The following is a 23191-nucleotide window of genomic DNA, read 5'->3' as shown; positions in this document are numbered from 1 at the left end:
GCCCAGAAACTTGACTGTATCACGTTCAGGGATACGGGAGCCATAGAGGTACAAAGGATGATCGGAGATGACAGAGCGTCTAGTGAAAGTGATTTGGTGGGTTTTATTGCTGGAAAATTTAAACCCACGTGTGGTGGCCCAATTGGAAACACGGTCGACTGCATGTTGGAGAGAGACTGTAAGGAGGTGACAATCAGCGCCTGCACAGGCAATAGCAAAGTCATCAACATAGAGTGATGACCAAATATTTGATGGAAGACTAGAGGCCAAATCATTAATAGCAAGGAGAAAAAGTGTTGTGCTCAGAACACATCCCTGGGGGACACCTTCAGCTTGGATAAAGTCCGGGGAGAGCACATTATTAACCCGAACACGGAAATGCCTGTCAGTTAAAAAGTTCTTAAGGAAGGATGGTAGATTGCCTCGAAGGCCTAAGAAGTGGGCTTGGGCTAAAATATTATACCTCCAAGTTGTGTCATATGCCTTCTCAAGGTCAAAAAATATGGCAATAACTGAGTGGTTATTCGCAAAGGCATTACGAACATACGTATCCAAGCGTAGTAAGGGGTCTATGGTAGAACGTCCCTTACGAAAGCCATATTGACGAGTGGAGAGACTGTTGTGTGTCTCTAAATACCACACTAAACGTCTATTTACTAGGCGTTCCATTACTTTGCAAACTGCACTGGTAAGAGCAATGGGACGATAGTGGGAGGTTTCATGTCCCGTAGTGCCTGGTTTGCGGAAAGGGAGAACAATGGCGGATTTCCACAGCTGTGGAAGAACTCCTTGTGACCAAATAAGATTGTAAAGGCGTAATAGGACTGCAAGGGCTGACTGATGTAAATGTTGTAGCATACGAATATGAATGTCGTCGGGCCCAGCTGCCGATGATCGACAAGCTGAGAGTGTTGCCTCCAGTTCTTGAAGTGTAAAAGGCACATTATACTGTTCTTCTCTGAGAGAAGAAAAGTCCAAGGGTGCTAACTCTCTGGCAGACTTTGAGGAAAGAAATGAGGGGCATAGATGGAGTCCCTGAGAAATACGGACCAGATGATTGCCAATTTCATTGGCAACATCTAGTGGGTTTGCTATATCAACACCGGCAACCCGCAGAACAGGAGCCGGGTCAGGAGAATATTTACCACTCAGTTTTCGTACTTTTTTCCAGACTGCACTCATAGAGGAAGCAGAGGTGATGGTGGAGACATAATCTCGCCAGCAAGTGCGTTTAGCGTCACGGATGACACGGCGAGCGATCGCACGCTTCTGTTTAAAATCAAGGAGTCGCTCTGTGGTTCTATTGTACCGGAACCTGCCCCATGCAGCGCGTTTCAAACGTACTGCACGAGCACAAGCAGGAGACCACCAAGGCACGCATTTCTGAGAATGCCTGCCCAAAGTTTGGGGTATAGAATGAGAAGCTGCGGTGAAAACGGAGGACGAGAAGAGGTGTAAAAGCTCATCGATGGAGGACGAAGAAGGAACCTCTTTAAAAACAGTCAGGTGTGAGTAAAGGTTCCAATTTGCCCGATTAAATTGCCAGCGTGGGGTGCGAAGAGGTGGCGAATATGAAGGGGAAGTAAGAATGATTGGGAAATGATCACTGTCATGTAAGTCCGGGAGAACAGACCAAGTGAAGTCTAATGCGGCGGAGGAAGAGCAAACTGAGAGATCGATGCAAGAGAGAGTATGAGTCCGAGGATCAAAATGGGTGTGAGTACCTGTATTTAAAACATGGAGGGGGTGGGTGGCAAGAAAAGCCTCTAACTGAATTCCACGGGAATCACAGTGAGACCCCCCCAGAGGAAATGGTGGGCATTAAAATCACCAAGTAACAGAATCGGTGGTGGTAATGACGAAACAAGGAAGGCAAAATCCGGAATAGATAATGCCCGAGAAGGAGAGAGATATAAAGAACAGAGCGTATACCACCTATGTAAGTGGATACAGGCTGCTGTGTAATGCAGCGAAGTATGAACAAATAGCTGATGGTACGGAATATCAGTGCGGAGAAGAAGGGCACTTTCATTAAAGGTCCCATCAGGAAAAGGATCTGAAGAATACAATAAATTATAGCCTGAGATGTGAGAAATAACAGCAGAGTGTAATTTTGGTTCCTGTAAGCAAACACCAACAGGGGCAAACTGGGAGAGTAACATCTGAAGCTCACCCCGATTACCCCTGAGGCCGCGTATATTCCACTGTAAAAAGGCCATGATTGGCAATGATAAAGATACTTGAAATCCGCAGGTAAGGGTTCCTACGGACTAGAAGGGTTAGAAAAGTCCACATGCGGAGGCAGTGGAAAATGTTCAAGCAGCGAAGGAACGGTGCGCTGTGAAGAAAGGAGTTGCGCAGATGGAGCAGAGGAGAGAGAAAGAGCGGAAGGTGGATCAGTGTCCATTGATGGTTTGGTCTCTGCAATATATTCAGAGATTGCTTCAAGTGTTTCGGAATTCAGAGATGTCGTATGGGAGACACTATTGGGAATGGTAGGGGGAGGATGAGTAAAGATTGGAACTGTATTGGACTGTACCAAGGTAGGGGGGGGCGAAAGGGTGGAGGGAACTGGAGAAGCGTGGCAGGGGACAGAAGAGACAGGAACCTGGGAGGTGGCAGAAGAGGAAGAAACTTGGGAGGGAACAGGGGAGGAAGGTACATTACGAGGAGGAGGGTGAACCTCTGCACTTGTAACTGAGCCAGTGAGAGGGGAAGAACTAGGGACAGAGACAGGGAGGGTAAAATGAGGAGGTGGAAGATGGGTAGGAGGTGTTACCGGACCTTTTTTTGACTTTTGAGAAGTAGAGGGACGATTGGGAGGAGGTGTCGTACGAGGTCTCGTCGATACTGAGGCTTGTAAGAGAGAACTCGAAGAAGCGAGATTAGACTGAGGCGTTGAAGTAGGGACGTCTGAGCCGAGGACAGCAAAAGGATTAGATACAGGAGTGATTATGGGAGAGGTAACCACAGAGGTGGGTGTAGAAGATGGGATACCAGAAGTGGGGGGACGTTTTGAAACACGGGAATAAGAAACACGTGGGAGTCTCCCTTGGAGGCGGAGATGAGAAACTGCCATGGCATAAGGGAGACCTTCTGTCTCTTTGAGGTAACGGATTTCCCGCTCGTTTAAATAGACCTGACAACGGCGAGAGTACGAAGGGTGAGCCTCATGACAGTTAAGGCAAGAGGGAGATCGATTGCAAGACGTATTAGAATGGTCATCGGCACCACAGACTGGGCATTCGGCGATAGATCTGCAATATTTCGCTGGATGGCCAAATCGCCAGCAATTTCTACACTGTTGTGGTGTAGGGATCACCTTTCGAACTTGTAACCGATGTCCTGCTATATAAACTGAGGATGGGAGTTCTCGGCTGTCAAAAGTTAAACGAGCCACATTGCTAGGGTATCGTCTCCGCCCACGGGCAGGAAGAACGTAAGTGTCTACCTTGAGGATTGGGAGATCTTGGAGTTCCAGCTGTTCTAGAATGTCGGTGCCACATGTCTGGAAATTTTGTTGAACTATGGTATGGGGCAGAATGACGGTACCACTACAAGAATTGAGGGAATGATGTTTTTCAAGGGTGACAGGAACAGTATCTATATGGGAAAGACGAGAGAGCTCACGAGCCTGGGTAGCATTCTGTACGGTAATGATGCGTGTACCGCTCTTAAGAGCATGAAAAGAAATATCTTTACCAACATGGCATAGGAGTGCCTTGCCAATACTATGGTCAGAAACATAGGCAGTAGAGGAAGTTGGTCGTAAAGTGAAGAATTTAATCCACTGTTCAGTCTGAAACTGAGCGTGGAAAGGTAGTGAAGAACGTGTCGATCGTTTCTGAGAAGAACGAGAAGGTGAAGGTGGAGAAGTATCATCAGCAGGTAATTGTCGTTGACGTTTAGGCGTGGGACCAGAGTTGGTCCGACGTGGAACGGGTCGGCGATTTGAAAATTGCCGCACCGTAGAGGGAGAGGCCGGGAGCATAGTCAGAGGAGAGCGAAGGTCTGATAAATCGAAGGAGTCAGTCGAGGCCTCAGTACCTGAAGCGGGTGAGGAAACAGCACGGGCAATAGGTACAGAGGCATGAGGAATGTCTGAAGAGTGGTCCAAAGACGAGGCGGGGTCAGAACGGGGTGCGGTATCAAGAAGGGCCCCGGGGGTACCAGGTTCATGGACTAGGGCTACCATGGTTAGGTTACTTCTTTCTTTTTGTTTTTAAGAAAAAAAAAAGAAAGAAGAAAATAAAAATAAAAAAAAGAAAAAAAAAGGGGGGACCAGGGAGGGATAGGTCCTAGGAGGAATGAAAGGGCCAGAAATCTCCCTCCGCGCCCAAGAGGACCTCAGCACCGCAAGTAGCGCAGATGCAGCATGGAACCCGTGCCATACCCTACCCATCATGCTAGTAAACTAACAATCCGGGATAGCAACCTCACATCTGCCGAGCTACCTCGGTGGACAAAAGAGAGGGCGGCCGGATATCCGCCACAAAGCATACCTCCTTCGGCCACCACCCCCGGAATCCGAAAGGTGGCTTCCAGAGATACACTCGTCGCCCGAAAGACACCCAAAGCTACTCCGGGATACCGGAGAGGGATCGGGACATCCCCAGGCGATCCAGATTCCACGGCAAACTACGCCACCGCTAAGAACCTCAACGGAATGGGATGGACCCCGGTAACCTTTCTCCTACCCAGGAACTAGCGCGCCTGTGGGAGAAATCCCAAAGGACAAAAAGAGGAAGGGCAAAAGGGAGGAGTGGGGAGGAGGAGGAGGAAAGGAAAAAGGGGAGGATGGGGAGGATGGGATAGGGGAGGGGAGATTGGGGGGTAATTAGGTTCGGTCTGAGGAAGAAGACCGATAGGTCTAATTCCTCAGACCAAGAGCCTCTTCACCACGCCAAGGAGCCCCCCTTGAAGAGGTGCTGCAGGGTAGAAGTATGAACATACGTACCTCTTGTTACGAAGTCTGTGGAACCTCTAGGGGTAAACACTATCTAGGAGTAAATTACATTGGCCTTAATTACACAAAATTAATAAAATAAAAATACCCTATGGGTCACACTCTCATGTAAACTTACAAACCAGCTCTAAACTGGGGGTCAGTAATACCGGGATTAATGAAGCCTATGTAGACACGTTGACGATAATATCCTAGTATATTAGTGGGACAGTGCAGGTAATATCCTAGCATATTAATTTACAAAATCGACAGTGAAGGCAGTATATAAATACAAAGGGGAACCATTGAAGATAACATTCTACAATATTAATACTCAAGGGAAACAGTGACAAATTAATATCCTAGCATATATATGCACACAAGGAAGTCAGTGAAGATAATATCCAAGCATATTAATACAATGGAGGACACTGAAGATAATGGGAAGGATATTTAATACGAAGTAGTATTCCATTATGTATAAATTACTCAGGTTATGTTAAATGGTTGTAATGTGATTTAATTATAGTGTGTCCTCAAGGGGCTTTAATATAGCTGGACAACACTCCACTATATCTTAATACAGCCCTGGCCTGACATATCCGCATATTGCTGTAGGACTTTTAAATAACTAATTTGAGGAGTGTGACTCCCTGATGCATGGATAATATGAAGGCTGTTCAAGTGAGCTTGTAGACTAAAAATCGAAGGTCCAATAAATTTAGTCTCACTGATGTTCAGTGGAATGTTGGATCAACTGAGAGCTGTGTCACATAGTATACAACATCACACAGTAACAATCAACCAGCTCACTCACAATTCTTACAAAGAATATGTGCATCCATAGTAAACGAAAGGTATGGATTACAATTTATCTCTAGGCTCATTTCTGTTTGGGAAATTTTTCTACCTACAGATTCTCTCCCAAGGGCCACACTTCGTATTCATCCATAGTAAGATCTTACAGGATATAGATAAAAAGGAATAGAGGGATATTTTCCCGGGAGGTGAAGTTAAATCTATGAAGGTTTACTGGGTGGTTGCTTCTGGTGTCTAAAATTTGAGTTATCCTCGTTTACTGGCTATTCCTCTTGTCTTTGTAACCGCCCACGAAGAACTTTAAGTGTTGAATGATGAGGAATGCATTCTTAGGGCATTTAGGGCCCGTTGAAGATTTGGAAACAACGCCAAATTTAAAGCTGCGACTTCGAAATGCCAAAACCGACTGAGGAAGAAAGTGGCGAACCCTGTACGTGACGCGATGTCCCAAAATTATAATTCTAGCTTTTAATTTAAAAGAAATTTCGTTCAGTTTCACTGGGAATTTGTTTAGGGAAACTAAAATTTAATAAATAATATGTACTTTATATATTAAATTGTAGCAAGACCTTAAATGAAAACTAAATGATAACATTTTTTAATTAAATCCGGACGGTGGTTACGTAAATTCCTTTACGTAAATATAGTCTTACATTTAATAATAGTAAATAGATGAATAATTCTACGTAAAGAAACAAGTAATAAACTCTATACTCGAAAAAAATTATCATTTTCCGCACTCAACATACCATATTAATACACAAAATAGATACTGAAGGTAATACTTTAGCATATTATTATGCAAAGAAGAAAGGGAAGGTAATATCCTAGCATATTATTACACAAGGGGGACATTGTTGCTAATATCCTAGCAAACCAATATGCAGGGAGACTGGGAAGGTAATATCCTACCATATTATTACACAACGGAGAGAGTGATGATAATATCCATGATATTTCTCTCAGTTTATAAGATTTGTAAAATATTTTCACTTTCTCTAGAATAGGGGCGAGTTTGTGTGTGTGTGTGTGTGTGTGTGTGTGTGTGTGTGTGTGTGTGTGTGTGTGTGTGTGTGTGTGTACTCACCTAGTTGTACTCACCTAGTTGAGGTTGCAGGGGTCGAGTCCGAGCTCCTGGCCCCGCCTCTTCACTGGTCGCTACTAGGTCACTCTCCCTGAACCATGAGCTTTATCGTACCTCTGCTTAAAGCTATGTATGGATCCTGACTCCACTACATCGCTTCCCAAACTATTCCACTTACTGACTACTCTGTGGCTGAAGAAATACTTCCTAACATCCCTGGGATTCATCTGTGTCTTCAACTTCCAACTGTGTCCCCTTGTTACTGTGTCCAATCTCTGGAACATCCTGTCTTTGTCCACCTTGTCAATTCCTCTCAGTATTTTGTATGTCGTTATCATGTCCCCCCTATCTCTCCTGTCCTCCAGTGTCGTCAGGTTGATTTCCCTTAACATCTCCTTGTAGGACATACCTCTTAGCTCTGGGACTAGTCTTGTTGCAAACCTTTGCACTTTCTCTAGTTTCTTTACGTGCTTGGCTAGGTGTGGATTCCAAACTGGTGCCGCATACTACAATATGGGCCTAACGTACACGGTGTACAGGGTCCTGAACGATTCCTTATTAAGATGTCGGAATGCTGTTCTGAGGTTTGCTAGGCGCCCATATGGTGCAGCAGTTATTTGGTTGATGTGCGCTTCAGGAGATGTGCCTGGTGTTATACTCACCCCAAGATCTTTTTCCTTGAGTAAGGTTTGTAGTCTCTGGCCCCCTAGACTGTACTCCGTCTGCGGTCTTCTTTGCCCTTCCCCAATCTTCATGACTTTGCACTTGGTGGGATTGAACTCCAGGAGCCAATTGCTGGACCAGGTCTGCAGCCTGTCCAGATCCCTTTGTAGTTCTGCCTGGTCTTCGATCGAGTGAATTCTTCTCATCAACTTCACGTCATCTGCAAACAGGGACACCTCAGAGTCTATTCCTTCCGTCATGTCGTTCACAAATACCAGAAACAGCACTGGTCCTAGGACTGACCCCTGCGGGACCCCGCTGGTCACAGGTGCCCACTCTGACACCTCGCCACGTACCATTACTCGCTGCTGTCTTCCTGACAAGTATTCCCTGATCCATTGTAGTGCCTTCCCTGTTATCCCTGCTTGGTCCTCCAGGTTTTGCACCAATCTCTTGTGTGGAACTGTGTCAAACGCCTTCTTACAGTCCAAGAAAATGCAATCCACCCACCCCTCTCTCTCTTGTCTTACTGCTGTCACCATGTCATAGAACTCCAGTAGGTTTGTGACACAGGATTTCCCGTCCCTGAAACCATGTTGGCTGCTGTTGATGAGATCGTTCCTTTCTAGGTGTTCCACCACTCTTCTCCTGATAATCTTCTCCATGATTTTGCATACTATACATGTCAGTGACACTGGTCTGTAGTTTAATGTTTCATGTCTGTCTCCTTTTTTAAAGATTGGGACTACATTTGCTGTCTTCCATGCCTCAGGCAATCTCCCTGTTTCGATAGATGTATTGAATATTGTTGTTAGGGGTACACATAGCACCTCTGCTCCCTCTCTCAATACCCATGGGGAGATGTTATCTGGCTCCATTGCCTTTGAGGTATCTAGCTCACTCAGAAGCCTCTTCACTTCTTCCTCGGTTGTGTGCACTGTGTCCAGCACTTGGTGGTGTGCCCCACCTCTCCGTCTTTCTGGAGTCCCTTCTGTCTCCTCTGTGAACACTTCTTTGAATCTCTTGTTGAGTTCTTCACATACTTCACGGTCATTTCTTGTTGTCTCTCCTCCTTCCTTCCTTAGCCTGATTACCTGGTCCTTGACTGTTGTTTTCCTCCTGATGTGGCTGTACAACAGTTTTGGGTCAGATTTGGCTTTCGCTGCTATGTCATTTTCATATTGTCTTTGAGCCTCCCTTCTTATCTGTGCATATTCGTTTCTGGCTCTACGACTGGTCTCCTTATTCTCCTGGGTCCTTTGCCTTCTATATTTCTTCCATTCCCTAGCACACTTGGTTTTTGCCTCCCTGCACCTTTGGCCTTTGGGTAAACCATGGGCTCATCCTGGCTTTTTCATTATTCCTGTTACCCTTGGGTACAAACCTCTCCTCAGCCTCCTTGCATTTTGTTGCTACATATTCCATCATCTCATTAACTGGCTTCCCTGCCAGTTCTCTGTCCCACTGAACCCCGTTCAGGTAGTTCCTCATTCCTGTGTAGTCCCCTTTCTTGTAGTTTGGCTTCATTCGTCCTGGCCTTCCTGCTTCTCCCTCCACTTGTAGCTCTACTGTGTATTCCAAACTTAAAACTACATGGTCACTGGCCCCAAGGGGTCTTTCGTATGTGATGTCCTCGATATCTGCACTACTCAAGGTGAATACTAAGTCCAGCCTTGCTGGTTCATCCTCTCCTCTCTCTCTTGTAGTGTCCCTTACGTGTTGGCACATGAAGTTTTCCAGTACCACCTCCATCATCTTAGCCCTCCATGTATCTTGGCCCCCATGTGGGTCCAAGTTCTCCCAATCGATCTCCTTGTGGTTAAAGTCACCCATGATCAGGAGCTTTGCCCTGCATGCATGAGCTCTTCTGGCCACTCTAGCCAGTGTATCAACCATCGCTCTATTGCTCTCGTCGTACTCTTGCCTTGGCCTCCTGCTGTTCTGTGGTGGGTTATACATCACTGCTATTACCACCTTGGGACCTCCAGAGTGAAGTGTTCCCGCTATGTAATCACTTTCTTCTCCGCTGTCTCCTCTCTCCAGCTCATCAAAATTCCAGAGATTTTTGATCAGCAACGCCACTCCTCCACCCCCCCCTGTTCCCTCTGTCTTTCCTCAGGATTTGGTATCCCGTTGGAAAGATGGCATCTGTTATCATACCTGTAAGCTTGGTTTCTGTGAGAGCTATGATGTCCGGTGATGCTTCTTTGACTCTTTCATGCCACTCCTCCCACTTATTTGTTATTCCATCAGCGTTTGTGTGTGTGTGTGTGTGTGTGAGTGTGTGTGTGTGGGTGTGTGTGTGTTTGTGTGTGTGTGTGCGTGTGTGTTTGTGTGTGTGTGTGTGTGTGTGTGTGTGTGTGTGTGTGTGTGTGTGTGTGTGTGTGTGAGTGTGTATATGTGTGTGTGTGTGTGTGTGTGTGTGTGTGTGTGTGTGTGTGTGTGTGTGAGTGTATGTGTGTGTGTGTGTGTGTGTATGTGTGTGTGTGTGTGTACTCACCTAATTGTACTCACCTAATTGTGGTTGCAGGGGTCGAGACTCAGCTCCTGGCCCCGCCTCTTCACTGATCGCTACTGGATCCTCTCTCTGTCTGCTTCCTGAGCTTTGTCATACCTCTTCTTAAAACTATGTATGGTTCCTGCCTCCACTACTTCACTTGCTAGGCTATTCCACTTGGTGACAACTCTATGACTGAAGAAATACTTCCTAACGTCCCTGTGACTCGTCTGAGTCTTCAGCTTCCAGTTTTGACCCCTTGTCCCTGTGTCCCCTCTCTGGAACATCCTATCTCTGTCCACCTTGTCTATTCCCCGCAGTATCTTGTATGTCGTTATCATGTCTCCCCTAACCCTTCTGTCCTCCAGTGTCGTCAGTCCGATTTCCCTTAACCTTTCCTCGTACGACATTCCCTTGAGCTCTGGGACTAGCCTTGTTGCAAACCTTTGTATTTTCTCTAACTTCTTGACGTGCTTGACCAGGTGTGGGTTCCAGACTGGTGCTGCATACTCCAGTATGGGCCTAACATACACAGTGTACAGTGTTTTGAACGATTCCTTATTAAGGTATCGGAACGCTATTCTCAGGTTTGCCAGGCGCCCGTATGCTGCAGCGGTTATTTGGTTGATGTGTGCCTCCGGTGATGTGCTCGGTGTTATGGTCACCCCAAGGTCTCTGGTGGCCTGGTGGTTAACGCTCTCGCTTCACACGGTGAGGGCCTGGGTTCGATTCCCAGCCAGAGTAGAAACATTGGACGTGTTTCTTTCAACCTGTTGTCTATGTTCCCCATCAGTAAAATGGGTACCTGGGTGTTAGTCGACTGGTGTGGGTCGCATCCTGGGACACTGACCTAAGGAGGCCTGGTCACAGACCGGGCCGCGGGGGCATTGATCCCCGGAACTCTCTCCAGGTATCTCTCTCCAGGTAAAAGGTCTTTCTCCCTGAGTGAGGTCTGTATTCTTTGTCCACCTAGCCTATACTCTGTCTGCGGTCTTCTTTGCCCCTCCCCAATCTTCATGACTTTGCATTTGGCTGGATTGAATTCGAGAAGCCAGTTGCTGGACCACATGTCCAGCCTGTCCAGGTCTCTTTGCAGTCCTGCCTCATCCTCGTCCGATTTAATTCTTCTCATCAACTTCACGTCATCTGCGAACAGGGACACTTCTGTGTCTATTCCTTCCATCATGTCGTTCACATATATCAAAGATAGCACTGGTCCTAGAACTGACCCCTGTGGGACCCCGCTCGTAACAGGCGCCCACTGTGATACCTCTTCACGTACCATGACTCGTTGCTGCCTCCCTGTCAGGTATTCTCTTATCCATTGCAGTGCCCTCCCTTTTAAGTGCGCCTGATCCTCCAGCTTCTGCACTAATCTCTTGTGGGGAACTGTGTCAAAGGCCTTCCTGCAGTCTAGGAAAACGCAATCTACCCACCCCTCTCTCTCGTGTCTTACTTCTGTTACCTTGTCATAAAACTCCAGGAGGTTTGTGATACAAGATTTGCCTTCCATGAACCCATGCTGGTTTTCATTTATAATCTTGTTCCTTTCCAGGTGTTCGACCACTCTCCTGATAATCTTCTCCATGACTTTGCACACAATACATATCAGAGACACAGGTCTGTAGTTTAGTGCCTCGTTTCTGTTTCCTTTCTTAAATATGGGGACTACATTAGCTGTCTTCCATTTCACAGGTAGTTGCCCAGTTTCAAGGGATGTTTTGAAGATTGTGGTTAGAGGCACGCACAGCATCTCTGCTCCTTCTCTAAGGACCCATGGGGAGATGTTGTCCGGTCCCATCGCCTTTGAGGTGTCAAGGTCACTTAAGAGCTTCTTCACCTCCTCCTCAGTTGTTCGTATGTCATCCAACACTTGTTGGTATATTCCCTCTTGATGTTCCCTTCTGTGCTGTCTTCCCACAGCCCTTCCTGTCTCTACTGTAAAAACTTCCTTAAATCTCCTGTTCAGCTCCTCACATACCTCCTGATCATTTCTTGTGAGTTCTGCACCTTCTGTCCTTAATCTGATCACCTGGTCTTTGACTGTTGTCTTCCTCCTGATGTGGCTATACAACAGTTTCGGGTCAGTCTTGATTCTCGATGCTATGTCATTTTCATACTGTCGCTGGGCCTCCCTCCTTACCTGTGCGTACTCATTCGTGGCTCTGCGACTGATCTCCCTATTTTCGTGTGTTCTTTGCCTTCTGTAATTTTTCCATTCTCTATTGCACTTTGTTTTTGCCTCCTTACACCGTCGGGTAAACCAGGGGCTCGTTCTGGTCTTCCCGTTGTTACTGCTGCCCTTGGGAATAAACCTTTCCACTGCCTCCTTGCATTTTGTTGTTACATATTCCATCATTTCATTTACTGGCTTTCCTGCCAGTTCTCTGTCCCACTGGACCTCCCGCAGGAAGTTCTTCAACCCTATGTAGTCCCCTCTTTTATAGTCAGGCTTTTCCCATTCAACTCCTGTTATTCTCTCCACTTGCAGCTCTACTATGTATTCAAAGCACAGAACCACGTGGTCGCTAGCTCCTAGGGGACTCTCATACTTGATGTCCTCAATATCTGAGCTGCCCAGGGTGAACACAAGGTCCAATCTTGCTGGTTCATCCTCCCCTCTCACTCTGGTAGTGTCCTTAAACATGTTGGTGCATGAGGTTTTCCAGCACCACGTCCAACATCCTGGCTCTCCATGTTTCGGGACCCCCATGTGGCTCCAGGTTTTCCCAGTCAATCTCCCTGTGGTTGAAATCCCCCATAACCAGCAACTTTGCTCTGCTAGAGTGAGCTCTTCTTGCCACCTCAGCAAGTGTGTCCACCATTGCTCTGTTGCTCTCTTCATATTCCTCTCTTGGCCTCCTGCAGTTCTGTGGTGGATTATACATCACTGCAATGACCACTTTGTGTTCCCCAGACTGAAGTGTACCTGCTATGTAGTCTCTTTCTCCCGTCTCATCTATTCCTTCCATTTTCTCGAATTTCCATCTGTTTTTTACGAGCAGAGCAACCCCACCTCCCCCCTGCCCCTTCTATCTTTCCTCATGATCTGGTATCCTGGTGGGAAGAATGCATCTGTTATTGTCTCTGTGAGTTTTGTTTCTGTAACTGCTATGATGTCTGGGGACTTCTCATTGATTCTTTCTTGCCATTCCTCATGTTTATTCGTTAATCCATCTGCATTTGTGTACCAAACCTTCAACTTCTGTTCTAATGCTGTAACTGTGGTGCGGGGGGTGGAAACAGAGGGATCGGTGTGTGATGGTTGGTTTAGATTGTTCAGTTGCCTTGGGGGTGTCGTGGCTGGAGTCCTTCTGCAGGTGTTTCTGGGGGGTGCGCTTGTCCTTCCATTTGATCCTGGGTTATTCTGCTCTCCTTTTTCATTTCCTCCCATTTCTCCTTTCGTGTGTGTGTGTGTGTGTGTGTGTGTGTGTGTGTGTGTGTGTGTGTGTGTGTGTGTGTGTGTGTGTGTGTGTGTGTGTGTGTGTGTGTATGTGTGTGTGTGTATGTGTGTGTATGTGTGTGTGTGTGTGTGTGTATGTGTGTGTATGTGTGTATGTGTGTGTGTGTGTGTGTGTGTGTATGTGTGTATGTGTGTGTGTGTGTGTGTGTGTATATGTGTGTGTGTGTGTGTGTGTGTGTGTGTACTCACCTATTTGTGGTTGCAGGGGTCGAGTCTTAGCTCCTGGCCCCGCCTCTTCACCGGTTGCTACTGGGCCCTCTCTCTCCCCGCTCCATGAGCTTTATCAAACCTCGTCTTAAAACTGTGTATGGTTCCTGCCTCCACTACGTCATTTTCTAGGCTATTCCACTGCCTTACAACTCTATGACTGAAGAAATACTTCCTACTATCTCTCTGACTCATTTGTGTCTTCAACTTCCAATTGTGGCCTCTTGTTTCTGTGTCCCCTCCCTTAAACATCCTGTCTTTGTCCACCTTGTCTATTCCACGCAGTATTTTATATGTCGTTATCATGTCTCCCCTGACCCTCCTGTCCTCCAGTGTCGTCAGGCCGATTTCCCTTAATCTTTCTTCATAGGACATTCCCCTTAGCTCTGGAACTAACCTTGTCGCAAACCTTTGTACTTTCTCTAGTTTCTTGACGTGCTTTATCAAGTGCGGGTTCCAAACAGGTGCTGCATACTCCAGTATGGGCCTGACATACACGGTGTACAGTGTCTTGAATGATTCCTTATTAAGGTATCGGAATGCTGTTCTCAGGTTTGCCAGGCGCCCATATGCTGCAGCAATTATCTGATTGATGTGTGCTTCCGGAGACATGCTCGATGTTATACTCACCCCAAGATCTTTCTCCTTGAGTGAGGTTTGCAGTCTTTGGCCACCTAGCCTATACTCTGTCTGTGGTCTTCTGTGCCCTTCCCCTATCTTCATGACTTTGCATTTGGCAGGATTAAATTCGAGAAGCCATTTTCTGGACCAGGTGTCCAGTCTGTCCAGGTCTCTTTGAAGTCCTGCCTGGTCCTCATCAGATTTAATTCTCCTCATTAACTTCACATCATCTGCAAACAGGGACACTTCTGGGTCTAACCCTTCCGTCATGTCGTTCACATATACCAAAAATAGCACTGGTCCTAGGACCGACCCCTATGGGACCCCGCTCGTCACAGGTGCCCACTGTGATACATCATTACGTACCATGACTCGTTGTTGCCTCCCTGTCAGGTATTCTCTGATCCATTGCAGTGCCCTTCCTGTTATATGCGCCTGATGCTCTAGCTTCTGCACTAATCTCTTGTGAGGAACTGTGTCAAAGGCCTTCTTGCAGTCCAAGAAGATGCAATCAACCCACCCCTCTCTCTCGTGTCTTACTTCTGTTATTTTATCATAAAACTCCAGAAGGTTTGTGACACAGGATTTGCCTTCCGTGAATCCGTGCTGGTTGGCATTTATACTCTTGTTCCGTTCCATGTGCTCCACCACTCTCCTCCTGATAATCTTCTCCATAATTTTGCATACTATACACGTCAATGACACAGGTCTATAGTTTAGTGCCTCTTTTCTGTCTCCTTTTTTAAAAATGGGAACTACATTTGCCGTCTTCCATACCTCAGGTAGTTGCCCAGTTTCCAGGGACGTGTTGAAGATTGTGGTAAGTGGCACGCACAACATATCTGCTCCATCTCTAAGGACCCACGGGGAGATGTCCGGTCCCATTGCCTTTGAGGTATCGATGTCCCTTAGCAGTTTCTTCACCTCCTCCTCATCTGTATGTATGTCGTCCAACACTTGTTGGTGTATTACTTGCTGGTGTCCCCATCTGGTCTGTTCCCCCAGAGTCCTTCCTGTCTCTACTGTAAATTCTTCCTTAAATCTCGTGTTGAGCTCCTCACATACCTCTTGATCGTTTGTTGTGAGTTCTCCACCTTCTTTCCTCAGCCTTATCACCTGGTCCTTGGCTGTTGTCTTCCTCCTAATGTGGCTATACAGCAGTTTCGGGTCAGATTTGACTTTCGATGCTATGTCGTTTTCATACTGTCGCTGGGCCTCCCTCCTTATCTGTGCATACTCGTTTCTGGTTCTTCTACTAATCTCCTTGTTTTCCTGGGTCCTATGCCTCCTGTACCTTTTCCATTCTCTGTTGCACTTAGTTTTTGCCTCCCTACACCTTCGGGTAAACCAAGGACTCGTTTTGGTCTTCCTATTATTTCTGTTTCCCTTGGGAACAAAACTTTCCTCTGCCTCCTTGCACTTTGTTGCCACATATTTCATCATCTCGTTTACTGATTTTCCTACCATTTCTCTGTCCCACTGAACCTCCTGCAGGAAGTTTCTCATACCTGTGTAGTCCCCCCTTTTATAGTTTGGCCTGTCCCCTTCAGTTCCTGTTACCTTCTCCACTTGTAACTCTACTATATAGTCAAAACTCACAACCACGTGATCGCTAGCTCCAAGGGGCCTCTCGTAAGTGATGTCCTCAATGTCTGAACTGCTCAGGGTGAACACAAGATCCAGTCTTGCTGGCTCATCCTCCCCTCTCTCTCTGGTTGTGTCCCTGACATGTTGATGCATGAGGTTTTCAAGTACCACATCCATCATCTTGGCTCTCCATGTTTCGGGACCCCCATGTGGCTCCAGGTTTTCCCAGTCGATCTCTCCCTGTGGTTGAAATCGCCCATTACCAGTAACTTTGCTCTGCTCGAGTGAGCTCTTCTTGCCACCTCAGCCAGTGTGTCCACCATCACCCTGTTGTTTTCTTCGAACTCCTCTCTTGGCCTCCTGCAGTTCTGTGGTGGGTTATACATCACTCCAATGACTACTTTATGTTCTCCGGACTGAATTGTACCTACAATGTAGTCTCTTTCTCCAATCATGTCCATGCCTTCCATTTCCTCAAATCCCCATTGGTGTTTTATGAGCAGTGCAACCCCTCCTCCCCCTCTACTCCTTCTATCTTTCCTCAGGATCTGATATCCTGTTGGGAAGACTGTCTGTTATTGTCTCAGCGAGTTTTGTTTCTGTGACTGCTATGATGTCTGGGGATTTTTCACTGATTCTTTCGTTCCACTCCTCATGTTTATTCGTTATTCCATCCGCGTTTGTGTACCAAACCTTCAGTTTCTTTTCTATCATTGTGGTCATGCAAGAATATTGGGGTTGGGGGAGGGAGAGCCTTGGTGGGGGCCTATATGGGGCTGTGGTGTAGGTGGGGTTTGTGTTGATGGGGGTGGGGTCAGAATGCCCATAAGGGACAGCTGTTGGGGTGAGGTTTGTGATATGGGGGTTGGTGGCAGAGGGAACAGTGAGTGGGTTGTAGTATAGGTTGCTCAGTTGCGTTGGGAATGTCGCGGTTGGAGTCTTTTGGTGGGAGATTCTGTGGGGTGTGTTTGCCCTTTTTCCTGTGTCTGGGTCCTGCTCATTTTCGTTGCTTCTCGTTCCTCCTTGCGTCTCTGTACCCTCTCTTTCAGTGTAGTCCTTTCTTCTTGTGTTCTGTCACGGTCGAGGTATACTCTCTGGTACCCCTCTTTGTCCCTCAGTCTTGCTTTCTCTTGCAGAATCCTGGTTCGAACTGATTCTTCCTTGAAAGTTACTCTGACAGGCCGTATCCTTCCACTCGCAAACCATCCAATTCTCTGAAAATTTGTCACCTGGGTCATATCGCCCTCCCCTATTGTTTTCATGATGCCTTCAATCATTTTTTCTCCTCCTGTTTTATTTCTTCAAAGTTGTCCCCCTTGGCTTCTTGGAGCCCGTACACAAAAACTGACCTCGCCCTTTCCTCCTCCCACTGAGTCTCCATCTGCTTCCTCTGAGTCATTTTATTTCCTTCCATTGACATGTTCTTGCCTTCAGTCCCTGTCATATCAGAAACTTCTATTCTCAGTGAACTGTCTTTCCTGACCAGCTGTCCCTTGCTACTGCAGTTGGCTGTTAGAATCTCTGCATATAGCATACCTTCATTGTCTTCGGACCTGTCGTTTGATCTTAGTGTGCTCATCGTCTTTTCCCTGGCCCCACGTGGGTCTGATAGGGCCTTCGTGTACGGCATGTCTCCGTTGTTGCTTACTGTCCCCTTGTCTACGCCTGACTTTGAATTTCCTGATGTCACATCTGAATTGTCATTTGTCTCTCTAATCTGTTTCAGGCTTTGCAGTTTCTCTATTAAGCACTGTATCCTAGCTTCTGCTGCTAAGACCTGTACTTCCCACTTCCTGCACTCTTCAGCTATCCGCTCCTCCATTTTCTTACCAAGCTCTACTATCTTCCTTCCCCAGTCTTCCTCCCTTTTTTGGAGCTCTAACTCCCAGTCTTTCCTCCCTGGTTCGTCTACCAGATCTCTGGTTTTCCGTCCTCTAAGGCCACCCATTTTTTTTTTTTTTTTTATTATTTATTTATTACCACAGACAGAAGGCTAGAGGAGGGAGAGGGTGCAGGGGGGAGAGGAAAGGGTAGAAGAGGGAGAGAGAGGAGAGAGAAAGGGTAGAAAGAGGTAGAGAGAGGAGAGAGTATGGGGGTGAGGGATAAGACCAAGGGGGAGAGAGAGAAATGTGAGGGGGGAGAGAAAGGGTAGAGAGAGGGAGAAAGAGAGGGAGAGGGAGTGGGAGAGAAAGAGAGAGAGAGGGAGAAAGGAGGGCGAGAGAAAAGGCTATGAGAGAGAGAAATGGAGAGATGGAGAGTAAAAATGCTTTCAAATGAGCTGATGTAGGTAACAGCTCTGAGCTTGCCAATAAAGTTAGGAATCCTTAACCTGTAATATAGCTGTCAATAAAGCTAGGGATCCTTAACCTTGTCAAACCCTGTGTAAAAAAAAAAAAAAAAAAGCCTATAGAGAGAGAGAAGGGTGAGAGATAGGGTTATGGGAGAGAGAGAGAGAGAGAAGGGCGAGGGAAAAGGCTATGAGAGAGAGAAATGGAGAGATGGAGAGAGAAGCCTATAGAGAGAGAGGAGGGTGAGAGATAGGGTTATGGGAGTGAGGGAGAGAGAGGGAGAGAGAGAGGGAGAGAGAGAGGGAGAGAGGAAGAGAGAGAGGAAGAGAGAGAGGAAGAGAGAGAGGAAGAGAGAAAGGGAGAGAGAAAGGAAGAGGGAAAGGAAGAGGGAAAGGAAGAGAGAGAGGAAGAGAGAGAGGGGAGAGAGGGAGAGAGAGAGGGAGAGAGAGAGGGAGGGAGGAAGAGAGAGAGGAAGAGAGAGAGGGAGAGAGAGAGGGAGAGAGAGAGGGAGAGAGAGAGGGAGAGAGAGAGGGAGAGAGGGAGAGAGAGAGAGAGAGAGAGAGAGAGAGAGAGAGAGAGAGAGAGAGAGAGAGAGAGAGTAGGGAAAAAGGCTATGAGAGAGAGAAACGCGAGGGAAGGAAAAGATAGGAGGGAGTGAAGGCAAGAGCGAGGAGGGGAAAGGTCTGTGGGGGAGGGAAAGGTGTGTGGGGGGGTGAGGGGACGCGGTCAAATTCCAAGGATCAGCTGTGTGTACTCACCTAGTTGTGGTTACAGGGGTCGAGACTCAGCTCCTGGCCCCGAGTGTATGTGTGTGCGTGCGTGTGTGTGTGAGCACATCAGTTGTTTATATGTCCCAGAAATACAATTCACCTCTGTGTATCTGTAATACTAATAAGATACCATTAACACTGAGAGTAATTCTAATAATTATAATACTAGCGTGTGTTAACAAGTCATTCTTTCACCCAGTTATGTACTACCTTTTACTACATGTGTACCCAATACTTGCTTCTCAGATTGTACTGTCTTTGTGTCCTAAAACATTATCTCTCGAAACTGTTTTCAGGGCTGTTCTACCTTTTACTACATGTGTACCCAATACTTGCTTCTCAGATTGTACTGTCTTTGTGTCCTAGAACATTATCTCTCGAAACTGTTGTCAGGGCTGTAGTCCCATTAGCCACGACTTAATCCTCCTGCCTATTCCTTGCTCCTACAAATTTTATCTTCCTACTACTGCTAGGTGTTGTGTGTATGATAATCGCTCTGGAGCAGGGTTTAGATAGCGAGCTACCAGTGACCGTAAGGCCGGTTCTACCACTCAAAACTTCCCGCCAAATACAAACAGGTGATTTGTACGTTACTCCTCAGAGGGGACGTCCATCCAGATGCCTGATGTACGATGCTCGCTGTACGATGCTCGCTGTACGATGACTCGTGCACCTCGCCCTTCCGCCGCTGACTTCTTCAGCTATTCTTTTCTCGTTGCCCTTTTGAGTCCTCATTTACCACACTTATCACTTGTATACTGCTACTTTTATAATTTATACTTCACTTTTGGTAAGTACACTTCTTATTTGTGATGACACCCAACCTGTTATGGCGGCTCTACTCCCTCAGGCCTACTGCTGCCACCACCTCTGCTTATATATATTTTTATGTATATGTATATATATATATATATATATATATATATATATATATATATATATATATATCCCCTTTCTGGCTAGCTTGTTCACGCTGTGTGCTACATCACAGTTTGTGTGTGTGTATGTGTGTGTGTGTGTGTGTGTGTGTGTGTGTGTGTGTGTGTGTGTGTGTATGTGTGTGTGTGTGTGTGTGTGTGTGTGTGTGTGTGTGTGTGTGTGTGTGTGTGTGTGTGTGTGTGTGTGGTGTGTGTACTCACGTATTTGTACTCACCTATTTGTGGTTGCAGGGGTCGAGTCTTAGCTCCTGGCCCCGCCTCTTCACCGGTTGCTACTGGGCCCTCTCTCCTCCCGCTCCATGAGCTTCATCAAACCTCGTCTTAAAACTACGTATTGTTCCTGCCTCCACTATTTCACTTTCTAGGCTATTCCACTGCCTTACAACTCTATGAAGAAATACTTCCTAATATCTCTCTGACTCATCTGTGTCTTCAGCTTCCAATTGTGACCTCTTGTTTCTGTGTCCCCTCCCTGGAACATCCTGTCTTTGTCTACCTTGTCTATTCCGCGCAGTATTTTATATGTCGTTGTCACGTGTCCCCTGACCCTCCTGTCTTCCAGTGTCGTCAGGCCGATTTCCCTTAACCTTTCTTCATAGGACATTCCCCTTAGCTCTGGAACTAACCTTGTCGCAAACCTTTGCACTTTCTCTAGTTTCTTGACATGCTTTATCAAGTGCGGGTCCAAACAGGTGCTGCATACTCCAGTATGGGCCTGACGTGCACGGTGTACAGTGTCTTGAACGATTCCTTACTAAGGTATCGGAACGCTGTTCTCAGGTTTGCCAGGTGCCCACATGCTGCAGCAGTTATCTGGTTGATGTGTGCTTCTGGAGACATGCTCGGTGTTATACTCACCCCAAGATCTTTCTCCTTGAGCGAGGTTTGTAGTCTTTGGCTACCTAGCCTATACTCTGTCTGCGGTCTTCTGTGCCCTTCTCCTATCTTCATGACTTTGCGTTTGGCGGGATTAAATTCGAGAAGCCAGTTGCTGGACCAGGTGTCCAGTCTGTCCAGGTCTCTTTCAAGTCCTGCCCGGTTCTCTTCTGATTTAATTCTCCTCATTAACTTCACATCATCTGCAAACAAGGACACTTCTGAGTCTAACCCTTCCATCACGTCGTTCACATATATCAAAAATAGCACTGGTCCTAGGACCGACCCCTGTGGGACCCCGCTCGTCACAGGTGTTCACTGTGATACCTTATCACGTACCATGACTCGTTGTTGCCTCCCTGTCAGGTATTCTCTGATCCATTGCAGTGTCCTTCCTGTTATATGCGCCTTTTCCTCCAGCTTCTGCACTAATCTCTTGTGAGGAACTGTGTCAAAGGCCTTCTTGCAGTCCATGAAGATGCAATCAACCCACCCCTCTCTCTCGTGTCTTACTTCTATTACTTTATCATAAAACTCCAGAAGGTTTGTGACACAGGATTTGCCTTCCATGAATCCGTGCTGGTTGGCTTTTATACTCTTGTTCCATTCCAGGTGTTCCACAACTCTCCTCCTGATAATCTTCTCCATAACTTTGCATACTATACAAGTCAATGACACAGGTCTAAAGTTTAGTGACTCTTTTCTGTCTCCTTTTTTAAAAATGGGAACTACATTTGCCGTCTTCCATACCTCACAGGTCTATAGTTTAGTGCCTCTTTTCTGTCTCCTTTTTCAAAAATGGGAACTACATTTGCCGTCTTCCATACCTCAGGTAGTTGCCCAGTTTCCAGGGACGTGTTGAATGAAGATTGTGGTAAGTGGCATGCACAGCATGTCTGCTCCCTCTCTAAGGACCCACGGGAAGATGTTGTCCGGTCCCATTGCCTTTGAGGTATCGATGTCCTTTAGCAGTTTCTTCACCTCCTCCTCATCTGTGTGTATGTCGTCCAACACTTCTTGGTATATTCCTTGCTGGTGTCCCCATCTGGTCTGTCCTCCCCAGAGGCCTTCCTGTCTCCACTGTAAATACTTCCTTGAATCTCATGTTGAGCTCCTCACATACCTCTTGATCGTTTGTTGTGAGTTCTCCACCTTCTTTCCTCAGCCTTATCACCTGGTCTTTGACTGTTGTCTTCCTCCTAATGTGGCTATACAGCAGTTTCGGGTCAGATTTGACTTTCGATGCTATGTCGTTTTCGTACTCTGGGGCCTCCCTCCTTATCTGTGCGTACTCGTTTCTGTCTCTTCTACTAATATCCTTATTTTCCTGGGTTCTTTGCCTCCTGTACCATTTCCATTCTCTGGTGCACTTAGTTTTTGCCTCCCTACACCTTCGGGTAAACCAAGGACTCGCTTTGGTCTTCCTATTATTTCTGTTTCCCTTGGGAACAAACCTTTCCTCTGCCTCCTTGCACTTTGTTGCTACATATTCCATCATCTCGTTTACTGATTTTCCTACCAGTTCTCTGTCCCACTGAACCTCCTGCAGGAAGTTCCTCATACCTGTGCAGTCCCCCCTTTTGTAGTTTGGCTTTTCCCAATATATTCCTGTTACCTTCTCCACTTGTGTGTGTATGTGTGTGTGTGTGTGTGTGTGTGTGTGTGTGTGTGTGTGTGTGTGTGTGTGTGTGTGTGTGTGTGTGTGTGTGTGTGTGTGTGTGAGTGTGTGTGTGTGTATGTGTGTTGAATGATTAGTTAATTATCCAATCAGGTTTTAATTTAATCCAGTCCAAGAACCTGCCATCCCATCCCTCGATGACATAGGTTTTCTTACCTCTAGACAAGGGCAGTTTATACATTACTTACCAGGTGTGTGACCTCTCCAAGATGGCTGAGGGCCCTCAAGACATACATGTAATACTGTGTTGTAATTGTATTAGTTTAGTTGAAGATATTCATATATACTAGGTTAATCTGCATCTAAGGCAAGCTTAATGTATGTACTTATGCAAGAGGTTGCATATTAGAGTGTTGAGGTTTCTTCCCTAAATTAATCTCATAATTTAAAATTGGTAGTGAAAATGTGACACCGTTGGATGTAGGCTGACCGGCTGACCAGCAGGGCTGTGGTTCGTACGTCAGTTTGCGTGCGGCCAGCAGTAACACTCTGGTTGATCAGACCCTGATCCACTACAAGGTGTGGTCTCAGACCGAGCCGCGGGTGCGTTGACCCCCCGAAACCCTCTCCAGCCCTCTCCTGGAGAGGGTTTCCTACAGGCCTCTCCTCTAGCATACTTTCCATCTCCCACCTCCTCAAGACTTAGGAATAATGAGGGAATCACAGAAATTACCACTTACTTCTCCTCACTTCTCCTCACAATAAGTACATTTTTGCCTCACATTTATTTACCCTTAGCTTCACTTTCCCCCTCA

Source organism: Cherax quadricarinatus, chromosome 6 (genome assembly GCF_038502225.1).
Source record: "Cherax quadricarinatus isolate ZL_2023a chromosome 6, ASM3850222v1, whole genome shotgun sequence".
NCBI classification, from domain to species: domain Eukaryota; kingdom Metazoa; phylum Arthropoda; class Malacostraca; order Decapoda; family Parastacidae; genus Cherax; species Cherax quadricarinatus.
This window is presented reverse-complemented; position numbering follows the sequence as displayed.